This window comes from Ostrinia nubilalis, chromosome 18, assembly GCF_963855985.1.
Source record: "Ostrinia nubilalis chromosome 18, ilOstNubi1.1, whole genome shotgun sequence".
Taxonomy (NCBI): Eukaryota; Metazoa; Arthropoda; class Insecta; order Lepidoptera; family Crambidae; genus Ostrinia; species Ostrinia nubilalis.
Window position 1 is genome coordinate 13,912,829 of NC_087105.1, and position 21,965 is coordinate 13,934,793.

General features: G+C 35.0%; 1 long non-coding RNA gene across 1 annotated transcript in view; it reads left to right on the plus strand.

Moving 5' to 3' along the window:
* The window catches only part of LOC135080784 (uncharacterized), a 161,517-nt gene that overhangs the window by 42,320 nt on the left and 97,232 nt on the right, over window positions 1-21,965 (plus strand). The window contains exon 2 of the long non-coding RNA XR_010259078.1: window positions 3,377-3,397. This is a non-coding gene — a long non-coding RNA (uncharacterized LOC135080784). The remainder of the gene's footprint in view (window positions 1-3,376; window positions 3,398-21,965) is intronic.

Genomic DNA, 21,965 nt, shown 5'->3' on the forward strand with positions numbered 1-21,965 from the left:
AGATAAAAATATTGAGAACACGCTCCACTTTTTAGTAGTTTGTTACAAAGAAGTATATCGTGGTTTTCAGTTTTTCTAATATTATGGATGCTCGTCAAACATAGTAAAGTTATAATATATGTGATGACAGCCTTTTCTAGAAAATGTGAATTAAACTGGCTCATTATTATTTGCTGTGGCCGCGGTTAAAACGGTCAAATGCGGCACGCACGCTTTGATATTATGCAGAGTAAGTTTAGTACATAAAATTAACCGTTTGAGGTTTAAATGAGGAATCGCAAGAATTCGTACACAACTTAGAGCGTACAGAGCGTTGCAAGGAGTTGTGACTTGTACGGCTAAAGTGGCGGTTTGTTTATTAGAAATAAAACATACACAGCATCTTGCATGAAGAAAAATGACTGAATATTTTAAGTTTATTAGGTAGAGTGCAGAATGTTTAAGGTTTCATAATTGTTTTACCAGTTTGTTTCTAATGGAGTAGCAAGTTAAATCAAAAAGCTCTAGACCTAAAAAAATCCTACGACGCGTTTGGAAAGTTAGGTATTTTCTGCAGAAAACTCAATATTTACTGACGAATGTCTTACTACTAGCTCTATGTTGCTTTGATTTTGTTAAATCCACAATAATTTCAGAATCTAATAAATTTCAAAATCGATTGACTCTTCAGTGTGCAATAATGTTTTCTAAATGTCTGTCTAATCAACAACTCAATGGTCTGTCCATACGCATCTTACACAGACTCTACAAAGGTTGGTTTAGCGTCTGAAAACCGACTCTACCCTTTGCGGAGCGGTGCGTGTTGTAATTAAGGGGGGCCTGTTGCGGTGGAATCCTCTGCAGTATGTACTTAATTGAGTTGGTGTTGCTTTGGTTAACTTAGAAGATACAGAAATTGTAACTTTATTTTTGAGGCAGCTTACTTATTCCCACCTCCTGTTCCCACCGCTTGACCGCCAATAAAAACGCAACCAGTGTAGGTTAAGTTTGTTCCGGAGAAAAGTTAAACTGTCATTAGACCCGCAACGAAATTAATCAGAAGAACATTGAGTTCGATCGAAGTTAAGGTTCGACTCTCCAGTGCAAAGCGGATGACAGGTGACAAAACAAAGGTTGAGGCAGCTACAGTAAATTTTATCATGCTCTATCCATCTATTTTGAACTTCATACAGTCCTGTGCTAGATATACGCCTTATACGAGTAGAATAGAACGGAGATCATTGAACCGGATCCTCGAATATTCGTTTTCAACAGCTCCCTTGTAGTCAGCGTCAAATAGTTCCTGACACCCAAAGTGGGCAAAAAGTTCGCAACACGTCTTTGTTACAATGGGAATAAGGTTGTATTGTCAATTTTTAGGCCACTTTGGATGTCATAAACTACGTATTTGACTCTGACTTATTATTCGTTGCTTATAGCAATCAAACATCCTTCAGAGGTTTAGATGTGATTGGAGATGTGATTAGATGTAACAATAGCAAATGGAAATTGATATAGCGAGCTGTACGATATAGCTCTATCTTGTAAGGACGTTCGATAAACTGATAGGCTGATAGGGCATTATAGTCTTTTTCACGTAAGATGATTCGTATGACGTTTCGAGTTTGAAAGTTATAGAGATGTCACATAACCAAACCATAGCGATTTATCTATCGATTTTTTTGTAAGAGTTAGTAAAACCTACTTTTAGAGAAACAAAGGTAGCACAGTGATTCCTTTTGCCACTTTTTGGGCACTGAAGCCTAAAAAAACAATCGAGAAATTAGCAAAGTAAAGGTATGCCACAATGACAAGCATCCTTGGCAAAAAAACCTATAGTTTCGTTTCCAAATGAAAGACAAAGACAAAAATCACCATCATTTGTCTCGCTATTGTCTTTGAATAAGAATAAGAATAAGAATAAGAAAGTCTTTATTCAGCATAATTATAAATTAAGGTATACAAGGCAAGAGTAAGTACATAAAAAAAAAAAACATAAAAACATAACAAACAATAAATAAAAACATAATATGCTGAATAGGCGCCCGCTCAGCAAAAATCTTTGGTGGTCGTAAGTGACCGTAGGTACATACTGTCACCCGCATACGCCCACGGACACGGGTATAAATGCCCACGGACACGGCAAAAAGACGACAGCTTTTTTGCCTTATAATACTAATAAATACCGTAGCATTACTTCTTGATTGTTTTTTTGCGTTACAATACTGTTAATACCGTAGCGTTACGTTGCTACTGACTGCCAGTAATTATGAAAGGCCTGTTGCGGTGCGGACGCCTCCGCATAATACGCGTATACTTAATTGAGTCGGCGTTGCTTTTGTAAACCTGTGTTGAAGACTTAGGTTGTGTTGCACCAACTTACTTTAACAGAAACGATAACCGGTGTTTTTATTTGACTTTGTCTTTGAATGATTTTGACGTTTGTTAAAGATAGGTGGTGCAACTCAGCCTAAGTAACTTCAGCTTCAAGAAATTAATAAAGAGAAACCATAATTTCAATTCAAATAAACTTATGCCCGTTTTCACCATCAATCCCTATTTTTAAGTGACCCCTATGGTAACACATTACAGGCATTTTGTTTTCAAAGGGGTCACTTAAAATATTAGGGATTGATGGTGAAAACGGGCATTATACTACTACTGAAAAGGAAAACTCTACAAAATAATAGTGTGTGGGTAACAAAAATAGGCAGAGTGTAAACCTCAAATACTAAAAAAACCTCGTTACCACTCTTGTACGCCCACACCAAAAACTAGAGCTTTGACCTTAAATCAAATTACTTACTTGTACGTATGTTTGATTTTAAGAATAGCATAGTAACAGTACCGTTACCAAACTGAAAGTAAAAATACCTGCCTAACCTAGCATACAAAGAACTGTATAGACAATAAACTAGAAAACCCAAGGGAAATAAGCACACCAAACAATCCGAATTACGACATTAGATATGCGTATCATTTCAACTGATATAATATTACCTGGGCCTAGTAACAGACTATCCAAATCCCATCCCAAATACAATTACGATCACAAAAATCTAGCGTTTATACTCTCCATAGTAACAAAATATTTGTAATTAAACAAGAAAGAATACAATATTTTCTAGCTCACGCACTTATTATGGGAGGTTATCGGTTCATAGAAATCTTATACTTATAGATGTTATGAATTAGTAGGTAGCTACTAATATTTTTAATTCAGTTTAAGAAAATCGTAATATGAAGGTCGTTTTATAAGAAACTTGTAATCTAATAGTACGTATTTTTACATAAATATGTAGGTATTATTATTTTATGACATTTCCTAAGTATTTTTTTTCGAAAATTATGCTGGTTTCATTTAAGATTAATTTTAACATTTTTTATTTATTTTCAGATCACCGTTCGAGTCAAATATGTAAGTACTCATAAAATAATTAAAACTGTTATAATAATATCATTATCACCTTTAAAAACCGGTAATAACATTGTGTCCGTAGTAAGATACTATATTTAGATGCAATCAAATAATTCCATCAAAGAACTGTAGTTACCAGTCAGTTCATATCAACTACATTGATCGATCAAGCGCATATAATCCAGTTTTCTGATCAATATCGTGTTAAATCGTTGTCACTTTTACACGTGATTATCTTCTAGTTAAAAGGTTCATAGGAAATGCTGCAGTTAAGACACGTCATTATGGAAAATTTACATAAATAGGTGTATCTAATTATGTGATAACGTTTCCGTTTGAGTTGGAAATGGTGAAATTATCTTATCATGCCAGTATCAGACTTTTAAAATGTTTAATATTAGAAGCTGCTGTTTTTTGGATGGTACATAATCAGGTTTTGTAACAGGGATACTATTTAGAGATAAAATATAGTAGGAACGTACACATACTTACTTACGTACACGTTTTTTTTTTGCTTTGCTAAGGAAAATCAAACAGTTCAGTTCCTACTCTATTTATTTATTTAAAGAAGAAAGTTTACGGTCCCTTCGCATTAGGTTTCTCTACACAAAATGAATTCCGTGTGCATGGATGTGATAATTGTACTCGTTATTAAAAACGGCATGTATTTAAATGATCTTTTTAAATTAGCAAAAACGGCAAATAAAAAAATCTAAATGGTCATCTATTTTAATGATTGATCCTCTTTCTTTGAGACATAAAATAAATGAAATCGATCGATATTTTAACCTCTTTTGAACTACGCAAAAAAATTTTGAGATGTAAAAATTATATCTGATCGTTACTTGTTGGTCCTCAAAAATAAAAGAAATGAGCACCAAATATTCAATATTGTGATACTTTTTTAAATAATTCGATTTGTATAAATTATTTTTTGTCTATATCAAATAATCTTCAAAATAATTATGTTATGGTACTTATTTTTATTAAGTTGTAGTCAAAGGATTGAAACTATTTAAAGGCACTTGATGTTCAAAGATTTATTTTTTATTAAAAAAGCATACTTAACACGTTCACACTGCGTTATCGGGTCGAATTGACCTTAGGTGCTGGATGCGTTGGTGCGGGATGGATACATCATTCGGTCTTTTCAGTAGTACGAAAGATAAATATTGTTTTGCAATTGTTTCGTCAAACACAGTAAATATTTGAAAAAAAAAAAAACTTATCAGGTCCTCACGACCCGATGTCGCACTAAAAGTAAACAAATATCGTTCAGTGCTTTTATCGTGTCTAATCGACCCGTTGACAGATGACTCTATGGTCACTGATCATGGTCAAGATCGGTATACTAAGAGAAAATCAACCTTGCGATTTGAAAAAAAATTAAGAGGTAAAAATTATGATGTCGGGTTCAGGGATGTCAGAAGTAAGAAATTATTTTACATAGCGCCTCTAGTCCCAAACTAAGCAAAGCTTGTAATTTAAACAAACATGGCAATGTACCATTCTGCTTGCTTATTGGCCGCTAAGCCCTTGGCCAACTCAGTAACCAATGACGGACGATTGTCACTCAACCACAAAGTACCGCGTAAATTAAAAGATATTTTTGAATTAAAAATATTAACCAATAATATTTTTAGTTAGATCAAATATATTTTAAAGTTAAGTTATACATAGATCGAAATGTATTTATTAGGTGATCAATATTAAAAGGCAAACTTGATATAAAAATCATCAAATTAACAAAATTAAAGATCAATAACTAAAAAAGAGGATCAAATATTATTTTTGTTTACCAAATATTAAAAGAGTATGTTAAACATAAATATTATGTTACCTTAAATGAAGATCATTCATAATTTATCCGTAGATCAACTAATATAGACCCAATAATTAATATAAAGATAAAATATAATAAAATACATCATTTATTTTTAAAAGTGCACATACAAAAAAGATCAATTCGATGGGTGCCGGGAATAAAGCCACAATCGACAAAACACAATTTTACAGGAGAAGAGATTTAGTGTCAATTTTGAATAATTCTAAACTACTAGGCGTATCAAAACGGTTTGTATATCAAACGATGCGTTATTTTTTCTGGAGTAACATTTAATGTGCATAAGGTTATAGTGCTTAGAATATACTTTAAAAAAGGTAGAAATACATATTGCCGCTTCATACATTGAAAGTCGGTTCCGTAAGAGTCCATTGTGGTTTTATTCCGGTAAAAAGTGTGCAATTAATCAAACAGCAATAGTGTATTGCAGCCTCGGGCGTTGATCTGAAGGATACAGTAATAGCCGTTTGCTTGTAGAAGATTTAAATAAAAGTTTTAACATTGTATATGGCACGATTATTCCGGTCAACAAATTTTAAATGATGAATGGGAATAACGATTCAATATCCATAGTGCTTTTGGTAAATCAGGCAGTTTCAAAGATAAAATTCTGAAAAAAATTCAAAAGGTGTATAGGGACCCGCAGTTTACTAAAATCACTTAATCGGAAAACTGCTGCTATGGCTATTGCGGCTTTATTCCAGGCACCCATCGAATTAGTTTTTAGAGGATCAAATAATATTGTCCCATTAAAAACTAGGCGCAGGAAATAAAAATGTTTCTTCGTAATTTTAAAAATAAACCTTAAAAGCGGAAAATAACAAATCAAGTCCCTAACGAAACTAAGTTACTCGACACGCATGTCAAAACCGACGTCTTTTTAACCTTTTATATTATTTAACTTTGGTCAAAATCAAACCCTAATATCTTACTCTTGTGGTAAAAAATGCCGCGCAGGCGACAAAAGGTCGGTGTTGAAAAAACCGATGGGCATAGAATTGATTATAAGAAACTTTTAGTTTGTTTTGGATATTTTGTCACGGTGTTTTTATGAAGCATTGCGGTAGGTTGCACCATAACTGATTGAGATGTAAAAGGTTCACTTCTACATATTATTTTTATGTTTTTGTTGTTTAAGATATTTTTATAAACTTTTTTACTCATTGTTGAATCAGAGAGTTTGTTTGTGGATGTCTTATTTTAGGTGAAGTTTACCTATACGTATAATTGAACTATACTGGCTCGGAAATTGATTGCATTCTGGAATATTCATTCATATTGATTTGCTTGTTTAGTCAAACGTTACGTTTTGTATGAGATCATAGGCGGGCAGCTTATGCATCAATTAGAGTTTTATTCAAACAAATATCTTGTACCTACATACATTCTGCTAATCCTACTTTAATGTGAAAATGCCTTGTATTTGTTCAAGGTGCTCAGGCCTATGATAATCTGCCTAGCCCTAGAGTTTTTGTAATGGACTAGTTAATAGTAGCGGCCGCCCGCGACTTCGTACGCGTGGGTCCCGTTTTACCCCCTTCATCTATCTTACGCGGTTTACATTTTTTCATACAAATGTTTTTCCCCGATAACTCCCGTTCCCGTGGGAATTTTGCAATATTCTATTGTAACTAAGCTTCAAGTTTATTAAGGTACCTGCATGCCAAATTTCAAGCGTCTAACTTAAGCGGTTTAGATTTTTCATACAAAAGGATTTTCCCGCTAATTCCCGTTCCCGTCGGAATTTCGGGAATTCCTTTCTTAGTGCACCTCTACGGTACCTAAGCTACGTCCCTTCCAAATTTCAAGTGCCTACGTTTAGCTGTTTAGGCTGTGCGTTGATATGTCAGTCAGTCAGTCAGTCAGTTTCTCCTTTTATATATTTAGATAGACTAAGGCTGACCACCTAACTTTGACCGTAACTATAACGATAACCGGTGTTTTTTGTATGGAGTTTGACAGATTTTTGACGTTTGTCGAAGTTAAAGTAAGATGGTGCAAGCCAGCCTAAATCTACTGGACATTTCTGTACTGTGGTCCCGCCTAAGTGGTGAGTTATAACAAACATCATTATGATTCGGATATGCTGTAGAATGAGTAATGATAACTTTTTATATAGGTACATATCTCTGAGTCATTACGCTACGTGTGATTAAAAGGAGTAGCAGCAGAATGAAGGGAGCTAATGAAGTATTTTTTGTTAATGAATAATGGACCACCTTATTTCGTGACTCTATATTTTAGGCTCGAGACTATTTCGACCTCTTGTTCTCACCGCTACAACTCTTGTGTAGTCAGGACCCGCCAATAAAAACCCAACTAGTGAAGGTCAAGTTTGTCCCGGGAAAGTTAAACTGTCATTGGACCCGTAATGAAATTAATCAGTGTGCTTACCGTGAGTTTACGTAAGGTGTGCTCGCTAGCGACTACGTAAAAAATGACATCATATATTAAAATCTTCATATTATATTTTTTGACGCAGTCGCTAGCGAGCACACCTAACGTAAACTCATGGTAAGCGTACAGAAATACATATGAGGATCTTTGTAGTTAAGCTATACATACATATTAGAATTACAAACTCCCTCAGGAGAGCTCTACTTACGTTTTTCACGGAATGAGATCTTAAAAAGAATTAAAGTCACCGACGTAGTTTTCTTTGCCAAGTTAAATTGGCAAGTCGCATCACTCGGAAATCTGGGGTAAGACTCACAAGTGATGACCATGAACTGTGTTACGACATGACTACAATTTGTATCTATTAGGGCGCTCTATGGGAGACATCAATGAGTTGATGATTATAATTGATGATATTATTATACGAGTAATGTTAGATACAAACCATACACAGTCAGCGTCAAAAGCGAAAAAGTTCGCAACACGTCTTTGTTACAATTGGAATTAAGTACTGTTGGCGACTTTTTGGCCACTTTGGGAGTCACGAACTATTTGATGCTGCCATTGATTCATGGTTGATATAAACCAAGCAACCTTTAGTATAATCGATACTCAAGTAATTGCCTAAACATTGCTTTTCGAAAACATTAGACAAGATAGTAGATCGTTCTCTATTTATGAAGTCCAAACCAATTAAACTTTCTTTTGTATTCATTGCTTCGTATTATTTAATTCATTATTCTCAACTTGAAGTCCATGAATAAAACAAATCCAGACACCATGCTTGAGTTTAATTTAATTTGTATGAGATGACGTAAACATGGGGCGCCATCGATGGTTGCCAGTGAATGGTGAAAGACAATAAGCATCCGGGATCCTATGGGTCCGCTACGAAATGATTACGATTATTTAATAGCCGTGTGGTTCCGGTAGAAGTAAAATAGGACCACCCTTCACTCTTCCCATGGATGTCGCATGAGGCGATTAAGAACCAAGCCATCGTAAGGTGTGTAGATCAAATCCTATTTTTGTCCGTGGTAAATTAGAAATGATCATTCTCCTGTAATGTAACACCGTTTCCCATATTTAAATTTTTGATGCGGTTACACTCTAAATGTAAAAACATCGAAAACCGTACATATTTTGACCAAAAACATATTGAAATTTGACAGTTGACGGACGGATTTGGATTAGGATTGAATATAGAAAACCAGCATAGATTAAATTACCCGATGATGATGATGAAAATGCGCCTAATACTTTGCGGTTTGCGTATCAGACTAGCATTAGTCATAAGTTACGAGTTCGAATCTCGCTGGGGCTTGTCATGGATGGATATTGATGGATGAATTTGTAGTTTATTTATCCAAGTAACTAGCAGATTTCTTATTTATTTTTGTTTTTTAAAGACACCATTAAAACATCTATGTATTTCTTCTAAGGCAGTTTTGTTAATAATTTGCCTTGGTGTCAAAGGAATGGGCAACAAATAATCTACATACTCTGTTTAGCATATAAATTGGATACGATGAAGCTAAAAACGTTTAAACGGACACATCCGCCGTTCTGTGTTTTAGTTTTAGTCTGATCTGAGATGAAAATAAATTTATTTAGAGAACCAACCGATTAGTGACGTAGCAACTGAAAGCTAAGTAGGTCACTTGAATTATGGAGAGCTAAATACAATAATTTTGAAGATTATTTCAACGTTTAGTGTAAGATTTATTACTCTGTTTATGATTAACGTCTTTTTGAGTTGTAATTGTAGTTTTAACTGAAGGAAATGTTGCATAACACACGATGAACTAAATCATTTGATTACAAGATTTCAAACATCTTTCGCGTACAGTCAGGGTCAAATAGTTCGTGAGACCCAAAGTAGCCAATAAGTTCGCAACATGTCTTTGTTATTTGTTATGTGGGATATGATGTTCATCAGGAAGCTAAGTGTTAGTGCTTCCTTCCGAGCGGGTGTTGTGCTCGGGGACCAAGGTCCAATTTCTACCATCTTGGTTTTTCTATATACTTGTCAGGGCAGAAAACTCCGACACCGCGATGCAGGATTGTAAGCGCGGTGGAGTATGCCATAGTGAGATTGTAACAGCGCCATCTGTTGGTCACTAGTTTGTAGTGGCGTATCGTAGATGTCGCCACAGTTACAATTGGAATAAAGTTCACAACTTTTCGACCACTTTGAGTGTCACGAACTATTTGACGCTGACTGTACACCAATTTTATTCGACAAAGAAACATCTCTAGTATTCATTATCTTCTGTAAACCTAGACACATACTCGTACAATGAACTCTTTTCGAAATTCCTTAATCTTGAGCCAAATGCCAAAAATATTAAACATAACGCCCAAGTTATTTTTAAGCAGCTTAGCCTGGATCCTAGCCGGTTGAAGGAACGCTTCCATAAATATTTCAAAGAAAATAGAGTAGGATCGTGTTAGCCAGGCTGAAATTACACATATCCCGGCTTGTAGACGCCTAACATTTGAATCTGGGACAGGACATAAATAACGTGCTAAAGAGTTACTTACTGAAAAAGAAATAAAAATATCTAGGATAAAATATCGGGAATGTCGAAATGTTACCTTTTTGTAAAACTGACAAGAAAGATCATCTACTTCTTGTCGTGTCGACAACAAACTTATACAGTGTCAGCCCAAAACTCCGCTACAAGAGTGGCGTTGTCAGTAGCATTCATGAAAGGCATGAAAAAACAAATCAATGTTGTCATTGAAGATCACCTTATAAAGCTTCAACCACACCAACGAGTGCAGATCGCCATCCGCGATCATAGGCCAATGACAGGTCGCGCGACCCATGACAGTTCACGCGACCTGTCATTGGCCTTTGATCGCGCCGTGATCGCGCCGGCGGTGGCGATTTGCTCGCGTTGGTGTGATTGAAGCATAAGGCTGTGGTCTCCTATAAACGCTGTAAGCCGTGTAAGTCACGCCATAGCTAGGCACAACCGTATGCCGCGTCACAATGCTTACTATAGAAATTTACTGTTGTGGTCCCTTTCAGTTGACGTCGGCGTTAGGCTGGTTTTAGAGTCACGCTGACGCACGCTGACCGTCAGCTGACAGCCGAAATGTATGAAGCGTCGGCGCCGAGCGATCAGCGTCACTCAGGAACGTTCCCTTCAATTACATACATATTAAACTCTCAGCGCCGACCGTCAGCGTGCGGTCAGCGCGACTCTAAAACCAGCCTTACTATGGACATCGACAGGAACGTTTGATCCTGACGTCGTACGCCGCGTAAAGCGTTTAAGAGATACCAACGACACCACGCCAAATCAAGAACGACACCACGCAAAATCATCGTAGTACGTGTGACAAAGCAACAAAAATGTGTAGGTGGTTTGTTTTTCTATCAATCAATACCAAACTTGGACTGTAAGTTTAAAATTATAATAGTCCACGAAACCATTTAATTTTACAAAGCGTACAAAAGATTCAGCCGACATACCTACTCTATGTTATTCCCATTTATTCTCCGTCCGCCATATTTAACAATAATTACTGGAACCAGTAACAATTTAATGAAACGTATAATATCAGGAATCGAATTTTCCAAGAGCGGGAGCTCCAGCGAAATTGGGAATTAAATATCATATTTCAGAGCGGTAATTCGGGAAGCTTCTCTTACCATTATTTCGGTAGTTTGCGACGTTTGACTTTTGAGGCTCCGTAGCTATTAGGAAGAAGGTACGATGACCTCTCAGCTCTCACGTTTATGAAGGTCGTTGATATCTTAAAATCATAAAAACTGATAAGAAGTCCGCTCATCAAAAAACGAGGACGAAAGCGATGGATATTAACTTTTTTGTAATAATGAGAATTATAATAATAAATAATAATAATAATATTGTAATGTGTGTGTAAAACAGGAAAAATCAAGTTAGGTATATTAATTTTAAAACGACAAAAACAAGTTAATTAAAGAATTCCAATAAGTTTTTACTACTCTTACTGCAAACAGCTAGAAGACATCAGACGGCAAGTGCATGTACCTTATCTTCAGCGTCATTTCAGCTACTGCTGAAAATAGGCCTCCCCCAATGATTTCCATACTGACTGGTTGGTAGCGCACTGCATCTAGCGCCTTTCCGCTACCTTATCGTCTAACGCCTTTAGTCTAGTTAGTCTAATACCTATTTTTAGATAAAAATTAAACAAAACGTGTACAACATCAGCAGTTCTGAAGTAATCTATGAATTATGTTAAGACACGTTATTATAAGAAAGTAAGTACTAAGTAATGTAAGTAGGTAATGGCTACCTTTAACCGCCATGCTTCGTCCACGCCTCTTCGTAATTTGCCTTACGTAATTACCATGATTCCACCATCATTCCACAAATTAGTTTTTACAGAAAATGTTTAATTTTTACGGTTCCCGATGATTTTTACCACCTGGAAATGCGAAGCATTTTTACGAAGCTTTTAATATGAACATTGTATTGTTTCAAACTTATCGTATCGTATCGTTCTTTTTATGCAGAACAATACTACAGGTATTTGACCGAAATCTTTTGAGTTCGGGAAAGACCCCAGCAGGTAGCAAATTTCAATCCCTAGCTGTTACTCGTACATACAATTTATTTTCCAAAAACATTATATTATTATGAATGCAAATCAAATGTTTTGACACACAACATTTACAATGCTATCATAGTGCTATAGCTTGATAAAACAACACCAAGCAGTAATCGTCATGATTTTAAACAACTTCAGGAATTGTATCGGGAATGCGTAAAGTTGCGCCACGTCCGTTCGCGGAAATTATTTCGGTTGATCGATTTCATAAAAGCTTTTGTGAAAGAACCCCTTTGATTCAGCGCAGCATTATTTAATGCATACATTTTTCATCGCCGCAAGTAAGGTATTTCAAAAAGTTGAAAATCAATAGTCATTCTTTTGCGTCGTTGAATTATTGATAAGTAAGATTGAATAAAGTATCAATTCATAATAGTCCCTTATTTATGGTGTATACAATTTATGATTAGTGGATTAACTTCAGATAAGATAGTAAATTAATTTTATATAAAACATCCTGTCCCATAAAAATACAACTTCTAAAGAATACCTACTAGCAGCATTCCTGCCAAGCCTTTGCCCGAAAAAGCCATTTCTTATTTTTAAGAAAAATAATGTCTAAGGTGTGGCAACTATGGAACGACATAGTCAATTGTGACTAAGCTCCATATACTGTGAATAAAAATACAGTCAAAGTACAGTAAAAAATCAGATTCCTAGCATCAAAATACCGCTTAAAATTCATGAAAAAATATCTTTACTAAAACTGTACCAAACTCCCCATTCAAGGTAGGCGTGAGCATCAAAAACTGAATCCTTAAGAGCAACCCTTCTGAATATTTCAGTACATTTCAGTTGCCCCACCACATCGACGCAAGAAGCGCTCTAAGGGAGCTCACAGACGAGCGACGGTATATCGGCGACGACAGATATTCAAATTAGACGATGACGTTAGGTACGTTACCAACGAATACCGCGGACGGTCGCCGACAGCCGCCGAATCATCGCGAAGACAGGCAGTTACTACCTACTAACGTATAGTCAGAGTGTCAACATGTCATGACAGCGAAAGGCGCGAGTTGGAGACTGAGTCACTGACCGTCACCTTCACTCCTACCAGTCTTCCAGCGACTGGCTACTTTCAATGGTTTAAATGCCAAATCAACAAAAATCTACGCTAGAATCTTGGAGTGGGAACAGTTGCCGGGAGTTTTTTTTTCTAATTAAAAATTTTAACCCGGCTACTTGGCCCGTGGACCAAGCTAAAAGTGGGTCAAGTCACTGGAAGACTCCCATAATCACAAGCAGTCGCCGACATAATCGCTCGTCTGTGAGCTCTCTAACGTATAGTCAAAGTGTCAACATGTCATGACAGCGAATGGCGCGAGTCGGAGACTGTCGCCTACAACTATCGCAAACAGTCGTCAACATAACGCCACTCGTCTGTGAGCTCTCTAACGACAGCGAATGGGGCCAGTCAGAGACTGTCGCCTAGGTACCTATCGCAAGCAGTCGCCGACATAATCGCTCGTCTGTGAGCTCTCTAATGATAAATTCAAATCTCGATGCTCCCGGGAACAAAGCAATCAGGAACGGCACAAAGGTTAGACCCGTCGAGTTTTACCAACTTGGAGCACAAGATGATTCTGCGCTAGCCCCGTTTTGTTTGTTTACTAAATACAGAGTGGATGAGCGAATTTCTGTAGTTCGAGTTGGGAAGTTATTGCTGGGATGGAAAGTAAACTTTAATATTGTTAACCTATTAACGTTTGTAGAGTAAAAAGTTTTAAAAACCTTTTTATCTGTATTTTTAACGACTTGTTAATTTATTGAATGAATTATTTCTAAATGCATAACTTTGACTATAACATTAAAATGAACTATCAAAGTACTGTTACTGTAAAATACAAAACAAACACGAAATTACAATAAAAATGGCATAATATTTGATAAAATTAATGCTTGCATAAATTTTAAAACTATGTCGAAGACATCAACGCCCACCATGATCATAATAATCAATGTTCCGTAAACATAGTGATTAAACTGTAAATTAGAAATACCTACCACGATGGAGAGATGATTTAACTATAATGTTAAATAAAGTGAATTTCTGTGACGGGTCTGGTACGGCCTAGTACCCATATTACAAGCTTTGCTTAGTTTGCGACTAGAGGCGCAGTGTAAAATATCTAAGGATATTTATTTATTTTGTATAAAATGTAGATGTAATAAAAGTCAAAAATAACGACTAAAACTCAGACACTAACGCCCATCACAAACATTAATATGAGGTCTCACAGTGCGCGTAGACGCATAGGGTGACACATGAACCAATCACAGAGCTCTATTCAACGTTATGCGTTTGATTTGTTGCTTCACTTAAGCATGCATCGCTTGTGAATACGGGCGTTAGTTTAAGTACGTAAATAAGACGATTTATGGAGCTAGAATCATCAGAGGAGACTATTCAATATAATCTACCCGTTTTTTGCAGCAAAATTAACACTCATCACTTTCATCATTTTATCCGTGATAAAATCCGTTACGTTCTGCTAATTATTATTATTTATGAGAACGCGAGGCTTGAAATTGTGATTTCTTAGAAGAAATGTCAAGGTTCCAAACCTGTTCGTAGTTCTTAGAAATCTTCACATAAACATCAACTAAATTAATCATTTACCGCAGTAATTTTATCAGGATTTCGTTTTATTAAATTCAAGACAAGACAGGTGTGTATTTAGTGAATTGTAGATAAGAAAGTCACCAAAGAGTTCCGAAGAAATTAATAACTTCATAATGCATTTTTCATATCTAATCACTTCCTGTCTTAAATTTTCTAGTTATACAAGTATATTGAGACGTATCAATTTGTTTCAATTCGATTAGTAAAGTGGACTTTCTGGTCTACTTTTAGTGAAATGTTGTTAAATATTCACATTTAAAACATTAATCGCCGCAGAACTTTATCAGAATTAATCAACTTCTAACTAGTTTAAAATTCATGTCGAAAATTGTAAATGCTTGTAATTCACTTTAAATAATGAATATAACTATTTATCATACTGTTGTAACAAATTTCAGTAGCACCGAAACTTTGAAGCACTTACTTTTGAGTTGAAACTAGTTTTGTTGGTATTTACTTAGTAGCGACTTAGTATTCATATTGTTTATTCTATGTATATTTAAATAACCTCTCTTGTCTTGTATTTTGAAGTTTATCTAAGTACCTATTAAAATTATTTTTAGTCTTGAAATTTATTAATACCTTAATTTACAATACCTTAATCCTAAGTAGGTAATTTTGTACATACAGTAAAGTATCCTTAGAGAAATAATGGGGATTATTCACAATATTCTATCTCGGCAGACAGTGGTGACTGAGTTTGTTGCGGCGCTTCTTCTCAGCACTTGCCAAATGTTTGTCTCGAAGCGCTGGTAGGGCAAAAAAAGAATGAGACATGTATGTATAGGTAGGCTCCTTAAGAGCATTTGACGATTTGCAAGTACTAATTTAATTAGTCTAAACAAATAAAGATAATTTTGATTTTTGATTTTTTTTTTCATATTTACGTTTATTTTTTAATAAATAGTAGCGGCCTCCCGTGACTTCGTACGCGTGGACCCCGTTTTACACCTTTAGGAGTGGAGTTTCGTAAAATCCGTTCTTAATGTATGTCTAGGTACATCCTATATGGAAATTAACTGCCAAATTGTGGGTGTTATAGTTTTTGAGATTTCGTTATTAATCAGCGAGTGGTATTTCCAATTTTGCTGTTATACAATAGAAGATTGCAATTCGATGGGTGCCTGGAATAAAGCCGCAATCGACAAAACACAATTTTACAGGAGAAGAGATCCAAATGGTTTGTATATCAAACGATGCGTTATTTTTTCTGGAGTAACATATAATGTGCATAAGGTTATAGTGCTTAGAATATACCTTAAAAAAGGTAGAAATACATATTGCCGCTTCATACTTTGAAAGTCGGTTCCGTAAGAGTCCATTGTGGTTTTATTCCGGTAAAAAGTGCAAAAGTAATCATACAGCAATAGTGCATTGCAGCGTTGTGCGCTGATCTGAAGGATGTATGGCGAATACAGTAATAGCGGTTTGCTTGAATTTAATGATCGACTTGGAAAATGTACTGGTGAATGCTGTGTACATTATATGTTCATATAGTCCGTATCGAAATGAGTACAAAGTTGAATATCTAGAGTGTTTCGTTAATATCTTTATATAAAGTAGTGGAATTCATTAGTACATAATGATAATATTATAATATTACACGCTTTTGCCCGCGGCTTTTTCGTAGTTTAGAAGTTATCAATAATTTTGTAACTTTTTTTCAATTTCATGACCTAGTAGGCTTTAAAAAAACTTATCTTTATTTCGGGTTGACTTATCTCAGATTTCTTTATTTTGACAATATCGCTATTAATTGCAAATGTTTGAAAAAAATATTCACCTTCCTATCTTTGATGCAAGATTCAAAATTTTTGCTAGAAACATAAAAAAAATGCTTTTAGCAGAACATTCTCAAAATTTCAACTTAAATGTTTAAATAATAAAAAATGAGAACTTTCATAGGTCTAAAATAATTTTAAAAACTGCGCAATTTTCTGGACATTCATAATAATACAAAAAAACATGTACTTAATAGGCCACTATTTTTGTAATCGCTCCACTAAAGTGGTAAGTCGCTAAATGTTTTTGACTTTCTTAAAGTGAATTAATATGGGCAATCTTCTAAGTTTACATTACGTAGAACAGATTTAGAGACAATAACTGAACAGAACATGTTTGTATTCTCAGCAAGGAAGCTTTTGCCCTTTATCACACCTGGTGGAAACTGTGATCAGGCTCAAGGTAGAAGGAAACTTCAACTACAGAGAAACTATGGCTTCCTACCTCCAATGCCGAAACATATTGTTATTATAAATAAGCTTTAATGAACATAAACCAAATATCCCTCCTTCTTCTCTTCCTAAGTCCCCTTTATCTTCCTAAGTCTGTCGCCATAACAATAATGTTGACAGCATTACTGTGTTCCAGCAGTTGTCAGGTAGGTACACAGCATTGCTTAATGTAAATCCAATCAACATATTTTTATTGCATAAAAGAACACCATGAAGTATTATTACTTAAGAAAGTTTAAAGAAATTGTACAAGTAGGTAATGTTTATTGTGACTTGGTACACATAGTTTGTTTCGGGGAACAAAGCCGCAATGGCCGTTACTTGTAGAAGTTTGAAATAAAACTTTTAACATTGAACATGCCACGATTATTCTGGTAAACAAATTTCCGGGAATAACGATTCAATATCCATAGTGCTTTTGGTAAATCAGCCAGTTTCAAAGATAAAATTCTGAAAAAAAATCACAAGGTGTATAGGGACCCCCAGATTACGAAAATCGCTTAATCGGAAAACTGCTGCTATAATAAAAAAAAAAATAATAAAAATGGAATTTATTTCTCACCACAAACAAGATACAATGTAACATGCTTACGATTAGGTATAACCAAATATGTATATGTAACCTGTTTGTGGAGACTGGTGATCTATGGTAAGTAAAAAATACTTGTGTTACAGACCACCAGGTCTCCACCCCCAGACATGTCTTAAGGTATAGTAATACCCGTGGCTTACTTAAAAATACTTAGGTATAAGTACGACAATCATGTACATATTTTAATGTTACAGTCTCTTTATAAAGATATCCTCTGTCTCTTGGTAAGATAACTTACTTAACCATCTAAATAAGATTTCTTTACATTCGTGCTTGTTTTTAGGGTAAATGTTCAACGAAGCATTAATTTTATCGTACAGTTTTGGTCCTTGCGTACAAAAGAATCTATCAGCAAAAGAAGAGTTAAAAGTTTCTGTATGGCATACTTTTCTATATCTTCGTCTGACAGCAGCTTCTTGGTCCTGTATATATTTTATATTTGGCTATGGCTATTGCGGCTTTATTCCAGGCACCCATCGAATTGTCCGGGTGAGTTAAATTTGAGAAATTATGGATCCCCATACCAACTTTTATTTTTCTTTATTAACCATTCTTATTTTATTTCTTTGCAAAAAAATTATGCCGGTACCTAATAACTAAAATATTTATCTAATATTAGGAATAAATAGGTATGCCATGCTTATGTCAGTTTCCACCTATGGTTTGGTGGTTGGCGTGTCAATCGCGCGGTTATCCAGTCGCCGACGCGTTATCAAATTGTCTTCCCACTCGGATCTACACCTCTGGGGTATAGACCTTACTGAGTTAGTTGCACACCAAATTGAGTAGGATAGACACCGGTGTATAAACTGGTCATAGCATAGCCACTTTTTACCCGACTGCGCCAGAAGGAGGGTTATGTTTTTCTAGAGTATGTATGTATATTTCTTTGGCACGGCCTACAGCCTAAACGGCTTGACCGATTTTACCGTGAGAGGTGTCGTTAGATTCGTCTTAATCATGAGAGTGACACTGGCTATATTAAAATTGAAAAAATCAAAATGGCGAATTTTAAGCGCCATAATGTCTTCAAAAAAAAATTTTTTTTTCTCAAAACCTATTGAGTGGGGTATCAAAATAAAGGTCTTTTTAAGCTTACAAAAATGTATATTTATCTAACTAAAAAGATGATTTTTTTTTATTATTTAATAAATAAAAACCCAACTGCGTAAAAATGAACTAAAAAGATAAAAACAAGCCTTAGTGTTCACAAATGCAGTCAGAGACATCAAAATATACATATTATCACCAACAAAAGAAATAGTCATTGATGCCTCCGACTGCATTTGTGAACACTAAGGCTTGTTTTTATCTTTCTTTTTAGTTCATTTTTACGCAGGGTTTTTTGTTTATTTTGGTCTACACTTCTCTTGGTAATCTGGGGGCTTAGTGTGAGTTTAGATCAAACGTCTTCACTTATGTCTGCGTAAAAAATTACACTAAATGTATGACGGATTGTAGAGTGACCCTAGCGGATACTTTCAAGAACTAAAATCTTCATATACACTCGACAGCAAATAAATCGCACCACCCGCGACAAGCATTTTCAAACGTATGCATCCCTACTTCCCACCAATATTGGCACCTTTTAAAAGCTTAGTTCTAAACTTCAATTTATTAAAGGAAAGGTTTTTACCCCAAAAATGTGTCTTTACAAGGATCCAGAGTCACTTCTTCAAAAAATAGGTAGTTACGCTATAGCCATTTTTTATGTCTATAAAACTGTTAAGTTGGGATTAATCGCTATCCATCTGTTGAAGAGGACACGTGAGATCATTATTTGGTTTTATAACCATAAAATTTGGTCTAATTGATCCCAGAGGTGAGCCCAAAGTGAGGTCTTTTTTCAAGTCACATTTATGGTATGTGTTAATCATTTATTAAGAAATTAAATTTGTTTTTCTTTAAGGATATTTATTGGGCTTTCAAATAACACCAATATTGTTGGGGCACCATTATTGTGTCAAAAGAAAATCTTTAAAGTTCGCGTCGCAGGTGGTGCGATTTATTTGCTGTCGAGTATATTTTTATGCTTAGTGACGACGTTTGATGTAAACTCACACTAAGTCCTCAAACGATTTAGGAAGGATTTTTCTTGACTTCAATAAAATATATGTATAATAAGTAGCATTATATCGATATGTTATCGTAAAGTAGTAAAGAAGCAAAAATACAATCAAAATTAGCAAATCAATGAAATGCCTTTCTTTCTTTTGTAATAAATTACCAAATACATCTATTATTTCGCCATAAAAATGTCACCAAACCGAAATAAATAACACAAACAAAAACTAAACTAAATTTTAACGACGAGCCACCACCGCTGCGATATTGCTTCGGCATCGAGTTTCAAGCTTATCAATATTCAAATCTATATTTATCGACGGCCTGCCTAAAGTTTAAACGTTATTTTAACGATTGACGACTTTTTCATACAGATTGTTATTAAATTAAAATTAATAACGAAACATCGAGTGCGGAGTATGATGCCTGAAAAAAAATATTTTCAAATAGGCGTGAGTCGTTCCTATTTTTGCACAAACGCTGGCAAATCAAGGTGAACAATGTGGCTTCTTATGTTGAGATAGGTAGGTGCTATTTTTCAACAAAAAAAATATAGTCTTATGAGCTGTTTACGTTTCTTATTTGTCAATTGTATTTCAGTGTATAGTGTGTAATAAATAAGTACTAGGTCTCTGTTAATACTCTATGAACTATAATCGGAATCTTTAGGAATAATAAATCATAATAATATTTTATCCAATAGAGTAGACATTAGAGAGAGGGCTAAGAGATTAAAAGATGACAGATCACACGGAACCCTCAGTCCACCATGTTCGATTCGCACTTGACCGGATATTTTATATTGAATTTTAGAATACGAGTTTCATATTTCCCTATCAAGAAAATAACAGCGCCCGGAACGCGTCTTCATTATTGGACATATTTGAGATTCCGACACAATATTATTGATACAGTAAACTGGATACTTCGTATCAGGGCTGAGCATACATTAATTATATTAATTAATAAGGTTTTTAAATAAACAACTTAAGATACAATCGGAGGCCTCGATGTGGAAATTTTTATTGCGTTCGATTCGATTTCGTATCATATCGTTCGTTGAATTAAACAGGTTGTTTGACAAATGCTAGGTTTCTGACCGCATTCGAACTTGCTAGTTTTTTATGCTGTTGTGTTTTACCACTGGTAGATAGATGCATCCTGTTTGCCAAATGCAAATATATAATTATGATTTAAGTAAATACATTATTACAGGCGATGAAACGTCAAGCAATAACTGTAGCCTTTTATTTACTAGGTACTACATGACGTAATATAGTAGGCCATTTTAGAATGAAAATGTTAATTAATTTTTTAAGGCCTATTAATGAATGAATGGACGAATGAGTCGTTAACTCATCAATGAAATTTGATTAAAATACTTTTGACATAATAGGACTAATATACATTAAAATGTTTTTTTTCGTCAGATTATTTGCATGAAATTAATATAAATGTTACAGATTTAATTGATACAGATCAACACCAATTAATTCACACATAAATCAAGATTACTATTTTGATATGAAAGATATTTATTGAAAATGCTTAAACTTCATATAACTATGAATTTGTTTTAATCGATTCATTTATTTTGATGATACTTTTTATTACTTAGGAAGAAATTTGCTGAGAATTCTTGATCAAAAGCCGGATTATGTTTACGAATAGAAAAACCGGTGTGAACTATGCAAAATAGCTGTTTTTATGCCACATGGAATTTATGTATTTATTCTAAACCAGCTTATTTGCATATCTTCCAAATTATTACATAAAACGTTAAACTAATCGGCATGTTTTAATTTTACTCAAAACCTGTTTTTATGGGTTTTACAAAAATGTGACGGTTAGGAAATGTAACGCCCTACGATGTTTAAATCATAGCTAAACAAGAAAAGAAAGCATAATCCCCATCTATTTATAACAGGTGTGAATTGTAGAAGATTCTATATTATTCGTATACTGTATTAGTTTAGGCATCTCGGCAATATTGATGAAGCCGCAATAAAAAGCAATTAGAGAATCACCACAAAAGTACAAACTGACAAAATGTAGAGTAAAGTTTTAGTGATTCATGAATTAAATTCGGGCTGGAAGACGTAGAGTGGGCAGGCCTCCTACTAGGTGGACCGACGAAAGTCGCGGGAAGAGCATGGATGCGGGCAGCGCAGGACCGTGCACTGTGGAAAACCTTGGGGTAG